At 43.3% G+C, this 20,126-nt stretch overlaps 1 pseudogene; it reads left to right on the top strand.

The window, feature by feature from the left end:
- Positions 1-18,344: 18,344 nt before the first annotated feature.
- On the top strand, positions 18,345-18,763 carry Rps23-ps10 (ribosomal protein S23, pseudogene 10; annotated as a pseudogene).
- The last annotated feature ends 1,363 nt before the right edge of the window (positions 18,764-20,126 follow it).

Here is a 20,126-nt window from a genome sequence, read left to right as displayed (position 1 = left end):
GTAATATGTAAAAACTCTCCTTTTGTAGCTACTTTGAAATCTGGTGACATCAGACTTAACTGAAAAGATCGTGTAAATTAAGCATACAGGTAGCCCTAATAAATCATGGTGAATATGTGTGTGTGGTAAGGTAGCCACCTAAAAACCAGTCCCCTCAGACATATTTCTGTGTCTCTGAAGTTGACTGTTTACTGGCAAGTGAGCTGAGAAGGCCAGATGGCCTTGGCCAAACAAGAACATTAGACAGTTCCTGTTAAAATTTTGGACAACAATTAACAGAAGCCAGCAGGACTTCCCCACCGCTGACCCCCTGAAGGGTGGATAAGCAGCAGCATATGTGTTTATTTATACCAGCAGGCCCTTTTAATTAACATGTCTGAGGTGTGCACACTCACTGAATTTGTACAGTATATTACAATCGGGTCTTTAAAGACCCGGTTATAGAACGTAAATGCTACTGAAGTTAGAGGAAAACAAGGACAAGATGCCTTGTGATGGCACAGCGATACTGGCTCTACCGAAGCCCTGCTATGCCTTTCTCTAACTCCATGGGCTGCCAGCTGTTCTTGCCTACCCAGTTGGGGCCAGTGCACAACTGGACGCTATCAGCACCAATGAGAAATCAGCTGGAAGTAGTTAGGCACAAGGTTAGTGTGTGCTGGCAGTGCCATACTGAGCACCCAGCAGCAAGGCTCTCACTCACCCAAAAGATGGACATATAGCATTGTATAGACTGCTTGGTCTATGTAGGGAAGCTACATATACTTTATTGTGTGCATATTATATTTGATATGCATATATCATATTATATTATATGTATATTATATTCAATAACATACTGTTAATTATGTTATAGATTATATTTAATATGAACCTAATCATGATGATGATGTTGGTGATGATGATATGTATTCCCTACTTGTTTTTACCTAGTATTTCCTCCTTAAGTACCTGAGGCTTCTGATGCATGAAGTAGCAGAAAGGAGTGACACAATGTAGCTGTGTCCCAACCTCCATGGCCTTGGCTTGTAGGAGCTTCCAAGGAGAATGGCTGGCCTTGTGTTCAAGCCTCTCATATGCAGGACGTCAGATGCAGAATCACAGATGCCGATGCAAACGTAATCAGCACTAGTAATGAAAAGATTAACATATACTAATATGTTCTTACTCATTTCGATTTGTTTCAGAATGTGTGCTTCATTTCCTCCTTTTAGTTTGTCTTTCTGAAAAGCATGTTGGTGCCTTGATCTTTGTTCTATGTATCTTTCTTCTATTAAAATGTCTACTAATTATCAGGAAAATTCGTACATTGTATTTCTATCAAATTTGCCCTTCTTCCCCTACTCCTCCAGATCAATACTTCCTTCCACCTCACACAACTTTGGACCCTTGTTTTCTCTGAACCCACTGAGTACACTTTGTACTGATGAAGTACTCTTCAGTGTGGGACTATCTACTGGAGTGTGGTTATGCCATCAAGGGCTCCACCCTTACAGAGAACTAACTCCCCCTGTCCCCAAAGCTATAATCAATAACCCCCTGGTCAGGGGTGGGACTTTGTGCCTGTCTACCCCCCACTTCATGCTGGGATGTTGTCTGGCTTGTGTTTACCCACGTTTTATGTATGCTGTTACAGTCTCTGAGTGCAGCTGCCCAGCGGTGTCTAGAACCTGTACTAAGGAATGTTACTGTGTACTCATTCACGACCTCTGGCTCTTGCCATCTTTCTGCTCTCTCTTCAGCACTGATCCTGGGCCCTGGAAGGAGGGCGTGCACGCTATAGACATCTCATTTAGATCTGAGCACTCCCCGTTCTCATATTATCTACACTTTGACCAGCTGTGGGTCTCTGTGTTAATTACCGTCTGCTGCAAAACGATGCTTCTCTGATGACGGCCTAATGATAAGTCATTAGGAGCTGGTCAACTAAAATGCTCATTTAGCAGCAAGAGAAGTAGGTGCTCTCCGAGGGCCTGTGTCCTGTCTAGCCTCAGGTTGTTGGCCCCCATAATGGTGCCAGGAGTAGGCTCACTCCATCTTCAATCACTTAGCTCTGTATATCTTTCTTTGAACATGAAGTTAAATTTCAAATACATGAAGTAATCTCATATATGATGATTCAGAGGGTATCAAGAATAATAAAAGTTAGTAAATTATTTATCTTAGTTTCATTCATTTAGTGTGTGTGCATGTGTGTGCATGTGTGTGCATGCATGTGTATATGTAGAGTGTGCGTATGTGAGCACTGTGAGCACATGGGCAGGTCAGAGGATGTACGTGTAGAAGTCATTTCTCTCCATCTATCTTGTGGGCCTCAGAGATTGAACTCAGATAGTGAGGTAAATACTTCTACCCACTAAGCCAGCAGTCCTCAACCTTCCTAACATGGTGGCCCATTAATATAGTTACTCATGTTGTGGTGACCCCCAACCATAAAAGTATCTCATTTCTGCTTCATAACTGTAATTTTGCTACTGTTATGAATCACAATGTAAACATCTGTGTTTTCTGATGGTCTTAGGCGACCGGAGTGACAGAGTTGCTCAACTCCCAAAGGGGTCGCGACCCACAGGTTGAGAAGCACTACTCTAAACCCTCTCATTGACCATCAGCCTTATTTTATAAAAGGGGAAAATGTGTCTAACAAACCCAGTGACATGTCGGGAGATTCTACTCCAGGCCCCAATTCCATTAGGGATGCTGTCCAGCCTTCCATGGCTGCTTCCTGAGTCCTTCATTGCCCGCAGGAGCCTGTAACCTCCCCATCTTCCAGATTCAGTACGCACACCTCCTTGAAATAGTAGTTATTTGTATGTCCTTACATCACAGAGAAGCAAGACGCTGATTTTAGAATGATCCAACAGGACTCCTAAAACACAGTTAGTCCACACATACATTTTGGTTAGGCTATATGAGAAGCTGTCTGTCTGCATCCCAGAGAGTGAATGCTAGCATGCTAAACCTCCATTGCACTCTACAGACTGAGCCAGTGGAGCACTGCACGGCTGCCCTTCACAAGGTAAACTATGGATAAAGCCCCATTATTTACATTGCTCCCCCTCCCCCTCCTCCAACTCTTCTCACAACCCCTCTCAAATTCCTGAGCTTAGTGTGCTCTGGCTGCATTTGAAAGTCTGTACTTTGCATCTTGCAGAGGGACTGGCAATGTCTTGGCTGCAGGATGAAGCAAGAGTCCTAGCCAAACAGCAAGCTACCAAACAGCAGAGAACAGACAAACAGACCATAAGAAGCTCCAAGCGTTGTCTGGGTCTCAGTAATAGTCCAGCAGAATGAGTTCACAGGCTCTATGTTCTACCTTCCCAGGTAGTTATTTTAGCAATGGTCTAAAGTTGGTCTTGGTGAGGCAAAGTTTGTGACCCAGATATTATGACCAGCATGCTCATATATCCCACTTATCAGAATCTCTCAACATTGGGTGGTCCAGAACTTGCTCATGATCTATAAATTAAGTATAGCAAAATACCATTTTACCTTAGAAAATTGGTCCATATACTAATGATGACGTATTAAGATAATTCTACAGAGAACATATACTAAAGGGATACCTGATACATTTTAAGCACTTAATAAATAAAACCAATTAATTTTAACTGAACATTTAAATACATATTTAAGACAATGTATCCTTGTGAAAGAGAAATATAATCTTAGTAAGTTGTGGTTTATGAATGAAATCAATGCTTTGCTAAATAGGTCTAAACTTGTTTTCTTGCAATTACTCAATTATGCATGTGTATATTAAGCATACTTATCTTGAAACAGATACATTATTTCCAGAATTTACCACCTTTGACAATTTGTTTCTTCCTTTCATTGTTTATGCTTAGTATTCCAATACACAAGTATCAAAGGTGAAAAGAAACACATTTAGAAAATATTTTCACGAAAGTCTCTTATAGTTTGCACTTACAAATAAGAGGCTATTGTAATGCCTCTGGCAACATGGTGCTTAACCTGCTTATAACATGCAGCAGGCATCCTCTTGAACTAATTCTGACTGGCTTTAGTCCTCAGCATGCAACCAGGTGTTTCCACTTCCTTTCCCTTGAAGCTGTGTTTGGGATGAGCTTTGACTGTGCCATCCAGGCCTGAGAACTGGGCTTTGCTTAGATTATTTGGGGCTGAGGTGGTTGAATAAACGGATTTCTTTAAACTAACCATTGGTAGTTCAAATGTGGACTCACATACAACAAAGCATAAGGGAGGGTTTTGGATGACAGTGCATTTACATTTGGAAACATGTGAAAAGGAATAAAAAAAAACTCCAAGAAATCATTCTAAATGATTTAAATAACAACCTATCGAGTAAGGCCCAATATCGTCATCGGGGCAATTATCAATCTGATGAGGAGGATTGTTCCCGGTTCTTTCCATTCAGAACATCAAGAGTTCTCATGCTTAATCTCCTCACTCCCATAAAAACATACTTTATGCAAATGTTGCCCGCTGGATTGAGGCGTTGCACATCCAGTGCATGGTCATTGCTCTTCCCTAAGACAGAATTTGGGGCCTGATTCGTGCATTTCATTTTGTTTCCTTGGAATTGAATATGCTCAAACAAAATATGAGGCCAGGAAAAAGCAAATGCCAGCTGCCAGTCACTTCTGTTATTAGAGCTGAATGCTCTGAGCTATAAATTGAAGTCACACCTTTTTCTCAGATTAACCCAGCAGAAGTCACAGGCTCAACAGCACATGGGAGGTATTGAGCACCAGGTCCGTCTTGTCTCAGTGACAGAAGGGACTGCACATTACGGTCAGCCCTTCGCTGCTTTTCATTTCTAATCTGGTGATTGCCAGCCGGACCATTAATCACAGAATCATTCGAGCTAATGAGAGGCAGTGATTTTGCTGATGATTGCTCTTTGAATTTTAGCATTTCTTATGCTCAGAACTCTTGCAAAAATGGGGGGAGTGATACTGAAATTTTGTCGCACAAAATAGCCTTCTATTACTGTATGCAAAATATAAAATAGAAATAGAAAAAAATTATTTTGTTGATAAAGGCAAACCAAGATGTGGCTGAAGGCACATCCACTGATACACTTTAAAGGATTGAAATCACTGGCTTTGACTTTATTGATATATCTTATTTACATCCATGTTTGTTCTCATATGATGCGTGAACACTGCTCAGATGCTGCCTGATGTTGTTGATAATACTGGTGCACTGGCATTTAGTTTTAAGTGGAATTGATTCAAAACAAATTAGAAATGCACACTGACTTAGACATGCACGATAATTGTTAAATGTTAGTAAAGACCAGGTATCCGAATTGCTTGACTATTACTGGGAAGAGACACCATGACCAAGGCAAATTATAGAAGAAAGCACTTATTGTGAGTCCATAGTTCCAGAGAGTTAATGTCTAGGACCATCAGGATGCAAACCGTGGCAGCATGCAGGCAAGTATCAGAGCCGTTGTTGAGAGCTTACCTCTTCAATTCATAAGCACAGGGCAGAGACTTTTGAAACCCCAAAGTCCATCCCCTAGTGACAATGTTTTCTTCAACAAGGCCACACCACCTAATTCTTCCCAAACAGTTTCACCATCTTGTAGGGACTAAGTATTCAGACATGTGAGCCTACGGGGCCATCTTTGTTTAAATCACAAACACAGAGTATGGCATATATATATATATATATATATATATATATATATATATATATATATGCACATGAAATATTTAAATCATTAAATTGGCTATTCAGAATTTAAGGCATGTTCAGCGCGGCAAGTCAGAAGTGTTTTAAAAATATTACTACAGGGGAATTGAAGAATTGCTAAAGAACAAGTATGCTATGGTTTAAATTAAGTCTTTGAAAAAGAAAAGATACGCTGAACTTTTAACCCTCATATCGTCCAGCTGCCACCTTCTTTGGAAAGAGTCTTACAAGAGTTACACTAACATGAATTCAGAGTGGAATTAACCCCTTAAGGCCATCCACGTGCCTGGGAAATTCAGAAGAAACCTGTGAGAAGACAGGAAGGTATCCAATGCCTGAGAGAGCATCATGAGATGGAGAGACATACCTCTCAGCCAAGCAATGCCCTAGAGAGCCAGCAGCCACCAGAACAGGAAGAGGCCTCAGAACCCAGCCCCTGCTTCACTTGGGGAATGGATTGTGGCTGATAAGAGGTGTCATCCCATGGGTGGAGAAGGCTGATCAAATCAATATGCTGTTATCATATACGAATACAAATTATATAATTTCTCCCCCCCTCTCTCTCTCCCTCCCTCCCCTCCTCCCTCCCTCCTTCCCTCTCTCTCCCTCTCTCTCTCCTTCTCTCTTTCTTTCCCCCTTTTCTCTGCATGAAGAGAGACTCACAGAGAGAAAGAAACACACAGAGGGAATAACAGTAAAGGGTGGGGAAGGGCAACAAAGATGAGAAAGTTATTTAAAATGAAGCTGAAAGAGAGACATCCTTTGTTGTGGTACAGAAGAAAAGATGTGACCAGTTCTCACTTGTACCACTCTGTGCTTTTCTCTGGGGCTCTCTCTCTCTCCAACCAGGTGGTCCTCGGGCCGTTCCAGTGTGGTGCCTTGCCGCACTGCTTTGCTTTCACTCACAGTTCCCTTGGCGGGTTGTTACCACGCCAGGCTCACACATCCCAATTCTGTGGCGGGCTTGGTGTGTCCCGCCACCACGCCTTCTCTTGAACTCAATTAAGTCACCACATGAAAGAACACACCACACAATATCCTCTGATCTAATGGATAAGATATAATTTGCTCATCTAGACAGCACAAAATCCTGTACACACCCATCTCTTAAAAACAGTCATAACAACCTGTATCTATGTGCAGAGAAGAATCTTAACATCTGCTGCCATGTTCTCCCAGCTCCTTCTCTCTCTCCAGCTCCTTCTCCTCCTTCTAAAACTTTTCTCCTGCCCATCCTTCCTTCTCATCCAATGACAGGCCTCGTTCTATCCTGTACCTGCCTTCCTGCATAAAGACATCAACCTACAATCCTTGGCTCAGAAAGAGCACATCTTCTTAGCATGTGTTATTCACTTACATTCGTGGTCTCTCCATGAACAAGCAGCGGCTCAGTCTCATTAGCAGACAGCAGCTCCTTTATAGAGAGTGTTTAACACCACATCATTTATAGATTTTAAAAAAATACATGTTATCAGCCTGCCTGACACTCTCTGTCTCCTGCCTCTCTGCCCACAGGTGTCAAGTAAGAGTGAGGTAGCCTCCAGCAAGGGGTCTATGGAGAGCTGTGCTTCCCTTCTCTGCCCTAAAGCTGACAGGTGCACATCAATTCTGCCAAGGCTGCCAAGACAAAGGTACACGTGTGCCCATCAGTGAAGTCCATGCTATGTTGTCTTACTTGATAAGAATCTGGTGATCTGTGAAGACTAAATCAAAGGCATGCACCAGGCCTCGCTGTTCTAAGGAAGGAAGGAAGGAAGATATTTGTCCTGGAGCCAACTGGCTCCATTATTTTACAAAAAACTGAAAGAAGAACAGTATGAGTGTGTGTGTGTGTGTGTGTGTGTATGTGTGCATGTGCATGTGTGTGCATGTGCATGTGTGTATATGTGTGTATGTATGGTGTCTGTGTGCATGTGCATGGTGTGTATGTGTACATGTGTGTGTATGTGTGCATGTGTATGTGTGTATGTGTGTATATGTGTGTATGTGTGGTGTGTGTGTATGTGTGCATGTGCATGTGTGTATATGTGTGCATGTGTGTATATGTGTGTATGTATGGTGTGTGTGTGCATGTGCATGTGTGTATGTGTGTGTATATGTGTGTGTGTATGTGTGTGCGTGTACATGTGTGTATGTGTGTGTATATGTGCGTGTATGCGTGTGTATGTGTGTGTATGTGTGGTGTTATGTGTGTATGTGTGTGGTGTGTGTGTTTGTGTGTGTGTGTATGTGTGTGTGTTTGCAAAAGGTATGTTTGAGACCACAAGTATATGCTTATCTACCACAACAGGGCAGATGAGCCTATGAAATCATAGAGAATGTGACATCATATACAGGATTTTCACAAGCTTAAGCCTGATAATACTCCACCAGAAAGATATGAAGTGAACACAAAGTCCCACAGCTCACCAAGAAGGTATCGCTGTTGATTCCTGTTGGTGTAACATTGAAAAATCAATGTTCTCCTTGGGAATGGCACAGGGAGTATCACACACTCCAAGACAGGCCCCACGCCAGGGCTTGTCCTCCAGGACACAACGGAATCCATGTGTTTTATATGTGCTTCTTGTTTTGTTTCTTTTTGATGATTTGTATTATGGTGTTCTGTTCCTTTTATTTTAATTTTAATTTTATAAGAGAGAAGGTGATAGATTGATAGAGAGGGGAAGATGATCTCGGACGTTGGGAGAAAGAAGAGAGTATGATCAAAATACGCTGTGTGAGAAATAAACAAAAGACCATCTGCTAATATTGGCAAGTAAAAAAAAAAAAGACTCTAGGTGTCTCATTTCGTATCTGCAAAGAATTCGGTACTGTGAATAAAATAGTGATTCCGAGTTAGACATTTGCGCAACATCTTTGGCTCCCTTGGAAAGGGCATCTGGTTTTGCTCATCTAGCTTAACGGGCAAAAGGGGGGAAGATTTCCACAGAGGGCATTGGCTAAGGCAGAATGAGTCTGGGAAGTGCCACCTTCCTCCTGATGAGATTTCTTTTGATTCTGCCTGTCTAATTTGCAGGACTCAGTGAAAAGATGAGAATATGGGCACCCTGCTAAGACGTTATTAAGCATGTCAAGGTGGCAACGGAGTGTTAACCCAAGTCTGGCCCCTCTGGGTCTGGCCTGGTGGGACTGCAGGACCTGTGCTCCTAGCTAGCCCTGCCTGTGTGGTTTTACCAGTCCACCTTCTGTTTGCTCACACAGTCCTGTATGTTTATTTAGCACCGATCCATGCTACTTCTGTCAGGCAGAGTGCCCTCTGTTTCCACATCCACAGTCTCTCTTGCAGAGGGCAGACCAAATGCTCTCTCTCTCTCTTGTTCTCTCTACAATCCACAGCCAACATTCTTGGTAGGTATGCAGACTTACTGCAACAAATCATAGCTGAGAATTACCACAGGAGCCTTTTAAAGTTACACACAAAAACACAATAATCGCTATTCTCCGACAGCAATGTTAGCACTGATGTATCCAAGAGTAATTCAGAAATGACTTTTCGATAAACCCGCTTTTTTCATTAACATAATTATTGTGATGGTTAGTTTTTGCTTGGCCCAGGGAGTGGCACTGTTAGAAGGTGTGGCCTTGTTGGAGTAGGTGTGTCATTGTGGGTGTGGACTTTTAAGACTCTCATCCTAGCTGCCTGGGAGCCAGCATTCTGCTAGCAGCCTTCAGATGAAGATGTAGAACTCTCAGTTCCTCCTGAACCAGGCCTGCCTGGATGCTGCCATGTTCCCGCCTTGATGATAATGAGGATAACCCCTGAGCCTGTGAGCCAGACCCAATTAAATGCTGGCCTTATAAGAGTTGCCTTGGTCACGGTATCTGCTCATAGCAGTTAAACCCTGACTAATACAATTATGAACCGAGGACTGACAAACAGAAAAGTGATCTCTCCATTTTTCCATTTATTAATTCTGGGGTTATTCTGGGGAATATGGGTTACAAAAATCACAGGAAGTTAGAAACTAAATGTATTGCAACCCATCACCTCGTACAGGCAGATAGGTAGACTCTGCCCTGGCCGTCAGCCATGTTCTCATTTGGTCCACTGGCCTCTGTCTAAGTGAGGAAAAGAAAGCAGCTAATGCCCACATTAATACATCTGACAGATGTATACTAGTTTCCCTAGGCACTTGATATGCCAAGAAATTTTCCTGTTACAAAAGTATGGTGCAGTTGCTTTAGCAACTTTACTACAAGAGAAAGCCAGCATTGCAAACAAGCCCAGAATGCTTCACACATCCTCTGAAGACTCAGCTGTCCGTTCAGAGCAAACTGGACCAGGAGTCCATCACTGCTCTATCCCTACAGGTTTACCTTGGACACTTGACAGTGGTGGACTTGTGGGCTTCATGCGCTCTGATGTGTGGCTTTTCCAGCTTGGTGTCCGCATCCGCAATGGAGGACGTCAGTTCTCGGTTCTCGTAAGTGACTTGTTTTGTGTTGTGTATTATTTTGGCTCTGTTTCCTACAGGGTTAATGCGCTTTTCCACTTTGGAATGTTGCTAGAAATGCACTATGGATATTCACATGTACAACTTAATGTGGGCACAATTTTATTCCTCATAATATAGCATTTTCATTAAACAAGCCACTGGGTCTAGCTTATGCTGCCCATATACTCATGAGTGTGGAGCTGTCCACTGAGGTAAGATCAACCTGCAGGGAACTGCCACATCTTTCAAAAACCTTACCCACCCCCAAACAAGCCACCAGTTGTCAGTACCACCTCAGCTGAGGGTGACCCTCTTGAGCCCTCCCCACCTTGGATGGAGGGTTGACCTGCTTGATCTTGTTTTGAGGAGACTTCTAAGAGTGGCATTTTGGGGTCTTAAGGTATTTTGTTGTTGTTGTTGTTTACCTTTGTGAGCAATTTGCCCAACTCTTTTCCAGAGAAGCTACACCACTTGGCATGTCCCAGAAACACTTGTGTGAATCGGTTGCTCTGCTGTGGTCTTACCAGCATCTGTATCTCGATGTGTCCTTAGTTACAGCGTCTCTGTAGGTGTGAAGTGGTTTCCCATTGTGTGCTTAGTTTCCTTTTCCAAACGACTGATGATGCTAAAATACCGTTTCTTGGGTCTGTTCGCCAGAGGCGCAAAGCCTTAGGTGTGTTTGTCTTTACCTTTCCCTGTTTTCTTTTCTTTTTTTTTTTAAAAAATAGATTTACTGAGCCGTGAGCGTTCTTCTTAATTTTCTAAGGGACTGCTGCAATACAGAAGTTTCTTTCCTCTAAGGTGCATCATCTCACTTACTGAACGCTGGTCGTTTGTTATGTGTTTCGTGAACGTTGGCTGGTTTGTCATCCTTCTTGGATTAACTGTACCTTTGACATCCTGTCAAGAAATGGTTGCCTGAGGCGAAGCCTGAAAATCGCCCTCCTGTGTTCTCTCCCACAGGTAACTTCGTTAGAGACCTCACTGAAGTCTGTGCTTTGACTGAATCTCGTGGGTGGTGCAGGTGTGGTCTGACTTTGCATATGGTATCCAGTTGTCCCAGCACCATCTGGTGAGTAGACTCTTCCTTCCCCCCAGTGATTATTTTTGGCGCCTTTGTCAGAAATAAAATGACTATAAATATAAATATTTATTTCTGGAACCACAGTTCTGTCCCATTTGTCCATATGTCTGTGTGTACAGACTCGACAGCCGGAGGCTCACATTAAGAGGTTGTAAGTGGAAGTCCTCCGGCTTTGTCCATTCCCAAATTTCTTTGGTTCTTTTGATTTAAGCCTGTTTGTTAGCTTCTGTGGGCTAAAGGTCTGTGGACTGAATTGAAATTACAAATCAATTTTGGGGTAACTGCCCTCTCTGAGTCTAGAAACACAGGAGTACATCTCTTTGTTTATGTCTTCTCTGATTTCTAACACGAGGAGTTTTGTGGCCCGTTTCACATACAAAGATTTTCATCTTTGGATCCCATTGCTTATAATCACACCTTAAGCGTGTTTTGTATCTGAAAGAATGGGATGGCAAAGGGTGCTGGCTGTAGCTGGGAGTAGGAAAAACCTCAGGAAGAACAAAATCATTGCGGGAATGAATTAGTGTGTCATATAGAACAGTCTCTCGGTATTAAAACAGAAAACTAAGTATCCCCTTATATTTTTTTTTATACTTTCTTGAGCATTAAATCCCAACTGTGGGGATGGAGCAAGGACGCCTGACCCACCCACCCACTGTAAGCTGCTGCATCAGGTGCAGGGGCACGGCGCTTTGCAAATGGTGTCTGGTCAGTGCAGCGCCACCTGAAGATCACATTGCAGGGCACGCACATGGGATTGGGGGTGGAGCCTAAACCGGAAGCCCTACCAGTTCCAGAGTCTTGTTTGCAGAGGCAGAGGCAGTCAAGCTGACCTCCCACAAGCCCTGAGTGGCACCCAAAAGGGTTGCCTCTTCTTTATTTCCATTTCTTCTCAACTCTTCTATCCTTCCCTCATGCCCATCCTTCTCCCTTTACTTTTCCTCCCTCAAATCTCCTGCTCCTGCTTTTCCTTTCTCTCCTCCTATTCTTACCATCTCCGTCCCTCCCTTCCTCCTTCCCTTCTTCCTTCCGGTCCTTGTCCTTCTTTGCCTGCCCTCATCCCTCCCTCTCTCAGGTTTGATTATTCATTCAACTCCTCTCTCCTAGCCATTTATCCTTCTCTTTGTCCTTCCTTTATCCTCACCCCACCCCTGCCTCTTTGCTTTTTTCTTTTCTTTCTCCTCTTGCTCCTGTTTCCTTCTCTCCTCCCTCCCCCTCTCCCTCCTCTCCTTCCTTTTACTTCACTCCAGGACTCTGCTAAGTGCCATATAGAGTTCTCTGCCCACCGTAACTCCTTCTGAATATCACCTTAAACTCTGAGATGCCAAATTCACTGTCTCCCATTTTAATCTAATTTGAGGGCAATGTTACCACATTAGTCCTTATACCAGGTACTTCTTGAGAACAGGTATATGGTATTATTTAATTTCTCAGGGATCAAACATAGGTATACGATATGAAAAGGAACTCAAACAGGAACAGGACACAAACTTCCCCAGTTCTCACAGCATGGAGAGGGTGACTGGATAGCAGCCATTCCTCCCCTTTCAAAATGAACGGCCATCACCTAGAAAACAAATAAAACAAGCGCAGGGCCTCTTGGGCACTGTAAACCAGCCCAGTCACCGTGGAAACCGGTGTGAAGGTTCCCTAGGAAATTACAAACAGTTCTGTCATGTGACTGAGACTCACCGCATCTCGGGATTTACCCAAAAGATTCCACGTCAACATATTGCAGACACTTGAATGCCAGTCGTTTTAAGTTATAATTTATTTCCACCCTTGAGAATTTCATATGTGTACAGAAATGAAGTCATTAAATCACCTACCTAACTCCAATAACTCCCACCACATGCCCCTAGCACGTGCCCCTCTCAGTCTCGTAACCTACTTAGTTTTATGTTTTGATCATGGACCGAGTCTAGTTACTGTTTCCTATTTGCGCACTGACTTTAAGGCCATCCTCCAGAACACAGAACCTCTACACCCTCAGAAAACTTTTCCTCAGCAGCCTCCCCTGCCAAAGGTTGCAGAATTTTGGCTACCACAATCATGTGCAGGCAACGGAAGCAACTATGAGTTCACGATTGTAGCCATTTCATGGCCAGAAGACTGCAGACTGCAGCCCACAGCCCGCAGCCCGCAGCCCGCAGCCCACAGCCCACAGCCCACAGCCCGCAGCCCGCAGCCCGCAGCCCGCAGCCCGCAGCCCGCAGCCCGCAGCCCGCAGCCCGCAGCCCACAGCCCTCCACCCCAGCGACTGGCTCTCGCATTCCTTCCACTCAGCCTTCTGTGAGGTTCCCTGAACCTGGCAAAAAGAAGTGAGAAAAATGCCCCACCCAGGGCCGAGCACTCAGTCCCTTATCCTCAGAATTCTGCCCGATTGGTGAGTCTGCCCTGACCGATGCCCATTGCAAACAAGCTGTTTCCGCCAGGGCTGGGAGCAGCCAGCATCCGTGGGTGGGTATAAATACAAATATCATGATGGTGACTTGACAACACAATCATTTAGCAAAGTAAATAGCAACCACAGGTTCTAGCTCAGAGCCCAGGGCCTTCCTAGCCACGAGCTGTTGACCAGGATTATACGACCAGCCATGAGATTCTCGCCTGTAGAGCAGGCCTTACATCCATACCAATCATGTCGTTACTGTACCAGTGGGCACATCTTGACTGTCAGGCTGGCACTGCGGCATGCAGAGTCAACTGCCGGGTAGGATCACTGCTGTCTTTTCTCTCCCTGTACCTTCTGGAACATGAAATCTAGCCAGCCGGAAGTGATTTCCAGATCAGTTTGAGATTGTATTCTGTGTCCTGCTGATGGTACACTCAGCTAAGACGCCTTACTGTGTAGTTGTGGTACATAGGTATAGCCTGTTATCTGGGAGACCTCTGGGGCCTCCTGAGCAACAAAACGCACATCGGTGTTTACAGTGGCACTATGCAAGATAGCTGAATTCTGCAGTCAGCCTAGGTGTCCATCCACAGAGGAATGGGGGGGAGAGAATGTGATGTTTACGTATAATAGGTTTTTCACAGCCCTAAAGAAGGAAATTACGTTGTTTGCAAGGGAAATTGATGTGACTAAAAGATGATCCCACCAAGTGAATTAAGGCAGTCTTAGAAAGACAAATATGTTTTCTCTCACCTGTGGCTCCTAGACAATATAGAAATCTAAAGGCGTGTGTGTGTGTGTGTGTGTGTGTGTGTGTGTGTGTGTGTGTGTGTGTGTTGGTAACATGGGAACAAAGAAGACTGAGGAAAGGAGAGAAAAGAAAACAGGGGAGCTGTGTGGATGGAGGAATGTGTGAAAGGGTATTAGACTCTTACACGAACTACTCTTAGATGGCGCTGTAGAACAATAAACAAACAAATATAACGTTTAGCGAACAAAACCCCCCAAGCACCAGGAATTCAATCAGCCCAGTGCTATAAATGGAGATGGAAATATACATCTAGAGAAAGCCAAATCTGGGCTGACAGGGGAGGCTAAATGTTGCATGAAATATTTAAAAAAAAGCAATCCATGCTACAGCCAGCAAGGCACCGGCTACAGGTCGACCTGGCCTGTTCTCATCTCCAGACTCTCTGATCTGTAACTCTGAATTCTCTCCACCTGGCTCCTAAGTTCCCATGGCAGGTGGCTGCCATGACTACCGCCAGCCCCAGGCTTCCAAATTCCCATGGTGCACTTTTCACAAACCCATGCTTTGTCGCCATACCTTTCTCTCTGGAACCCGGTTGAGTCGCCTCAAAAAGCAAAATACCACACAATCTTAGTTTAGAATCAACAGGTAACACAATCTCTGAGCACAGCTACCAGCATCCTAATTTGTAAGCTATTAAAAGTTACAAATCCTCCGGTAGCGGATACTGGCAGATCTGCCACCTGAACAGGGGACCTCTGCCACCTCCATTTTGTCCTCTGTCATCTCTCCCGTCCAAAAAGCCCTATCTTTTCTCCTGCTTCTCTTCTTCCTTCCTCCGACCTGGAAGTCCCACCTACCCACCCAGTGATTGGCTCCTTGAAATCTTTAATCTGTGGGGGAAGGTTCTGCCACAGCTAAATAACTTGAACATGAAATTCTTCAGCATAACCATCCCCTTCACCCTATCCCAGCCTCAGGTGGACAAGCTAGGCAATTTGTAAATACAGTCTAGAAAATATTCTCGTAATTCTATTGTATGTTTTTTTTTTAAAAAAAATTATTTATTATATATAAGTACACTGTTGCTGTCTTCAGACGCACCAGAAGAGGGCACCAGATCTCATTACAGATGGTTGTGAGCCACCATGTGGTTGCTGGGATTTGAACTCAGGACCTCTGGAAGAGCAGTCAGTGCTCTTAACCACTGAGCCATCTCTCCAGCCCCTATTGTATGTTTTTAATCTGTTCACTTTGCATCCCACTCATTACCCCCCTCCCACAATCTTTCCCCCATTCCTCTCCCCATCTCCTCTGAGCAGATGGGGACCCCTGAGTATCCCCTCAACCTTGGCACTTCAAGTCTCTGGGAAGCTAGGTACTTCCTCTCCCACTGAGGCAGACAAGGCAGTCCAGCTAGAACATATTCCACATACAGGCAACAGTTTTGGGGACATCCCTTGCTCCAGCTGTTCAAGACCCACATGAAGACCAAGTTTCTGTGAATTCAGAGGCCATTATAGCTATGCCTGGGGCTCTCTTATCCCGTGACTATAGAAAGCATGTGTGAGACCCTTGTCCCTAGACTTATGGATGATGAATTGTAGCCATAGCAAGGGGCCTCAGCAATGCTCTGCTGGAAACAAGGGATTTCTGCTGATTTTCAAATTCTCTTGTTACATACTTTTTCCCCTGAAGAGCGTATGAGTTTTGTAAACAATTCTCGACGTAGCATTATTGTTAAATTTTAAGGTCAAATTTGAAGAGAAAGCAGAGAACACACCACCAAACGATTCCCGTGGAGTGGAGCTTGTCTTGTGTTTATGAAGGTTTGGGCGGTGTTTCGAATTGCCAGCAGGATAAATCACCACCAACATCCAAAATGTTACCATTGTGATCTGGGATTTGCTCAAGCGAGGCATTCTAGGTCTAAATGTAGAACAGCCAGTTCCTAGAAACAGAAGTATCCAAAGAAATATTCTCTAGATAATGTCTATGTTCCCAAGAGGTATGTTTTGATGCCATGGTATTCACGGGCTTAATATGCGCCTCTGACATGAAACCCCTTAGCTCGTGCCCTTCTTAATGGTGAAGTGCTTGGTGCCTGTTTGTGAGGACCAAGACAAGATGGTGTTGTCACTTATTAATTGTAGAGCTGAGATGGGGAACAATAAACAGCTTATAAGGAATATTCAGAGATGAGGACTGTATTGCTTGAGCATGGATAGCATGTCTGAAAAGAACAGACTGGGTCTAGAGAGATGGCTCAGAAGATATACGCACAGGCTGCTTTTGCGGAGAACCTCACTTCAGTTCCCACCTGGTAGCTCATAACCATTATTAACTCTAATTCCAGGTGATGCAGTGCCCTCTTTGGCCAGGCCAAGAGACTCACACATGCTGCACAGATACACATGGGCAAAACACCCGTACTCATAATGTAAAATTAAGAAAATAATTTCTAAAATTGGGAACAAAAATAAAAGTAACACTTTTTTCTAGGTGGAGAGAAACTAGGAGGAGTAGAGGAGGGGAAAACCACAACCAGGATATATTATATGGGAAAAAACAAAACAAAACAAAACAAAACCCTATTTTCAAAAAAAAAATCTCCCTTTAGTAAATCCTTTATTTTTTTTCCAAGAGGATGAGTTATGCATTAAATAAGATGCTAAATTACTATTGTTAAATTATTCTCAGTAACAAATTTCTCATTTACAAATCTCCTGTTATATTGTATATACATTTTTATAAATTATGTTTCAATAAAACGAAAAGGATATATATGAAAATAGTAAAAGTAACTGTGAAATCATGAAATGTAGAATGTTTCTGGAATAATAATCTATGATGTAGTTTAGTTAGAAAGTGGAAAAATGGGAAGAATTCTTAGGTTCTGAAAAACAAAACTAAATGACTTTTCTATGGAGAATAGGAAGTCTACTAGAAGAGAAAAATCTCATTTTTCAACAACAGGAAATATTATAGAGTGAAAAGCTATCTTTAGGGCAGTTTAGGAATTAGGTTGACCCCGTATCTCTGAATGAAGGATACAAAGGTTTTTAGTCCTTTGAAAGACTACTTTGAAACTTCAGGATGTTCTGCACAAGCAGGGCCATCCAGAAAAGTATTTCCCTGAACCCATCTTCCCAAGCACCCAGAAATCCTTGCAGCTACCATGTTACCAGCCAAGCTATACAAATGCAGCTCCAGCCGGCAGCGGATCCTGTTTTTATTCATGTGATGCTGCTTTTGCAGTCATGCACAACGCACACAGTTTGAGATAATTAGTTTTTCCACCAAGATTTCAAAGAAAAGCTCTGGGGACCAGGCAATTTATGGGAGGGTCGGGATCCCCAAATGCATGAAGCTGAGCCATGAGGGCAAAGCTCAATGGTGACCTTAAAGGTGGTAGAGATGCCAGGAACCGGGAATGTGGACTGTCTGATGAAGGGAGCAGAAGATCGATACCCATTCAAAAGAAGGGTCATGTGGGCAGAAAACGGCAGCCTGCACATCCGAGCTGCTCAAGCCCTTTGATGCTCCCATCATAGCACTGATGACCTCATCTCCAACCTAGATTAAGGAGTTGATGTTTGCAAATGCAGAACTCCAGTCTAGTTTTGGCCCCATCCTTCCAGAAATGTCTGTCCCCTTTGCTCCTTTTGTAGAAATGAGAATGTTCTCTCCATCGTTGTGCATGAACAATGTAAAGTTATTTTTACGGTTGACTACAGTTAAGAGTTGGGTTGAGTTTTGACTTCTAAACAATTTTGGAACTGTTAAGATCCTGTGACTCTTTGAGAGGGGCTAAACAATTTGCATGCTGAGGTGGGCATGAGCCTTAGATCCTGTGCTTTGAAAATGAAAAGTCCCCTACAGGCTCATAGTGTTCCTTTTTGGAGGTGTGAGAATTTTAGGGGGACAGACCTACTTAAAGATGTCGATGGATCACCCTCTCTTTTCTCGGCCCGTGGAGCCGGCAAGATGGGCAAGTGTTTTGGTCTCTGTATAACCCGGAAGCTCCAAGTCACTGACAGGACCAGAAATGGCATGATAAACAGTATAAGAAAGCCTACTTGGGCACAGCCCTGAAGGTCAATCCATTTGGGGGTACCTCTTGTGCAAAGGGAATTGTGCTGGACAAAGTAGGGGTTGAAGCCAAACAGCTAAATTCTGCCATCCAGAAGTGTGTCCTTAAGAAAGGCAAGAAGGTCACAGCATTCAGGCCCAATGATGGCTGCTTGAACTTCATTGAGGAAAATGAAGAAGTTCTGGTTCCTAGATTTGGTGAAAAAGGTCATGCTGTGGGTGATATTCCTGGGGTCCTCTCTAAGGTGCTTAAAGTAGCCAATGTGTCTCTTTTGGCTCTACACAAAGGCAAGAAGGAAAGGTTGAGGTCATAAAATTTGACAGTGGAAACAAAGTAATAAATTTTCATATTCTGAAAAAATAAAAGGATGTCAATCACTAGTAGTTTTGGAAGCTGTTTCTCGCCCTGGTCCATTCCCTACTCTACGTTGTCTACCATGAGATGATGAGCCTCATCTGTAGGTTCCTATCCATATATTTAGCCACCCCACAAGCCCAGACTCTGTGGGACCAAGGGCAGTCAATTGAAATCTCCAAGATGAATACTTCTTATTCCTCTTAAGCTAGAATATTGGGCATTCTGATCACAGTGTTACTATTTAGCCATTTTTAAGTCAACTAGGTGCTGGTATGAGAGTGGACTCCAGGCTGGGAAAATTTATGCATCTCCACGTGCAATACTGTTTATTCCAATGAGGACAAACTGCTACCTCCTACAAGAGGCAAGCGGCTTTCCCTTCTGGCCCTGGTGGATTGTGAGTCAGGATTTTCTCCGCTGTTGACACAGGAAGCATGACCTTCAGAACACTCCTGCTGGAGGTGAGTTACACATGGGGTCCATGAGCAGTTCTTTCTGCTACTGTAGATTTGAACTTTGCCTAGTTGAACAAACACTGGGAAGTCAGAAACAGAAACTGGCCAAGAGCTCCTGACACTCTCTTAACCACCTCCTGGGGAACCATTGACCACTAAAAGAGGTGAGAAAAGAGACATTGCCTTTAGGTTGGTGTCCATGGGCAAGCCCACCCAGCTCCAGCGATTACCTCCACACCATGGTCACATAGTGGCCCTGGATAACCTCGGTGGGTCACAAATAGAATAAAAGACTTGAAAGTGTAAAATGAACTGCCAGAGGCAACAGAGAGAAAATCGAGATAAGAGAGTGTGGGAGTGAGAATAATCAAAGGAACATGTACAAATATGAAATTGTCTGATAACATTAATTAATATAAAACCATAGGATATAATGCAAAACAAATAAATTTAGTTAGTTATGTGAAGAATTATTTTGTTTTTTGAGAGAATGAAGCAGTAGATACATCTAAAGTCAGATTTTATAGCCAAACACAAGTATTTCTACTTAATTTAATAGAAAGATTAAATTGACAACATATAAAAATAAATTACAGGAAAACCTGACAATTCATAAATGTTGTGGGATAGCTATCTTAATCTAATAACATGTTTTAATCTCAATAAACATTTCTGTGACACTGTTTTAAAATTTTTTTTCCTAAAATGGATATAATAATAGATATCTAAAAGGCCCTGCCTTGTAAAATAAATATTCTTGTAGACAATGTTTTAAGCACAGTATTGTGAGCATGGGGAACATTCCCAGTCTGAGTATTCTGAGGTGTTAAAAGTTTTCTTGTCAAAACTTGGTGGAGCCGAACT

The sequence above is a fragment of the Rattus norvegicus genome, chromosome 16 (assembly GCF_036323735.1).
Source record: "Rattus norvegicus strain BN/NHsdMcwi chromosome 16, GRCr8, whole genome shotgun sequence".
Lineage (NCBI taxonomy): Eukaryota > Metazoa > Chordata > Mammalia > Rodentia > Muridae > Rattus > Rattus norvegicus.
This window is presented reverse-complemented; position numbering and strand designations above follow the sequence as displayed.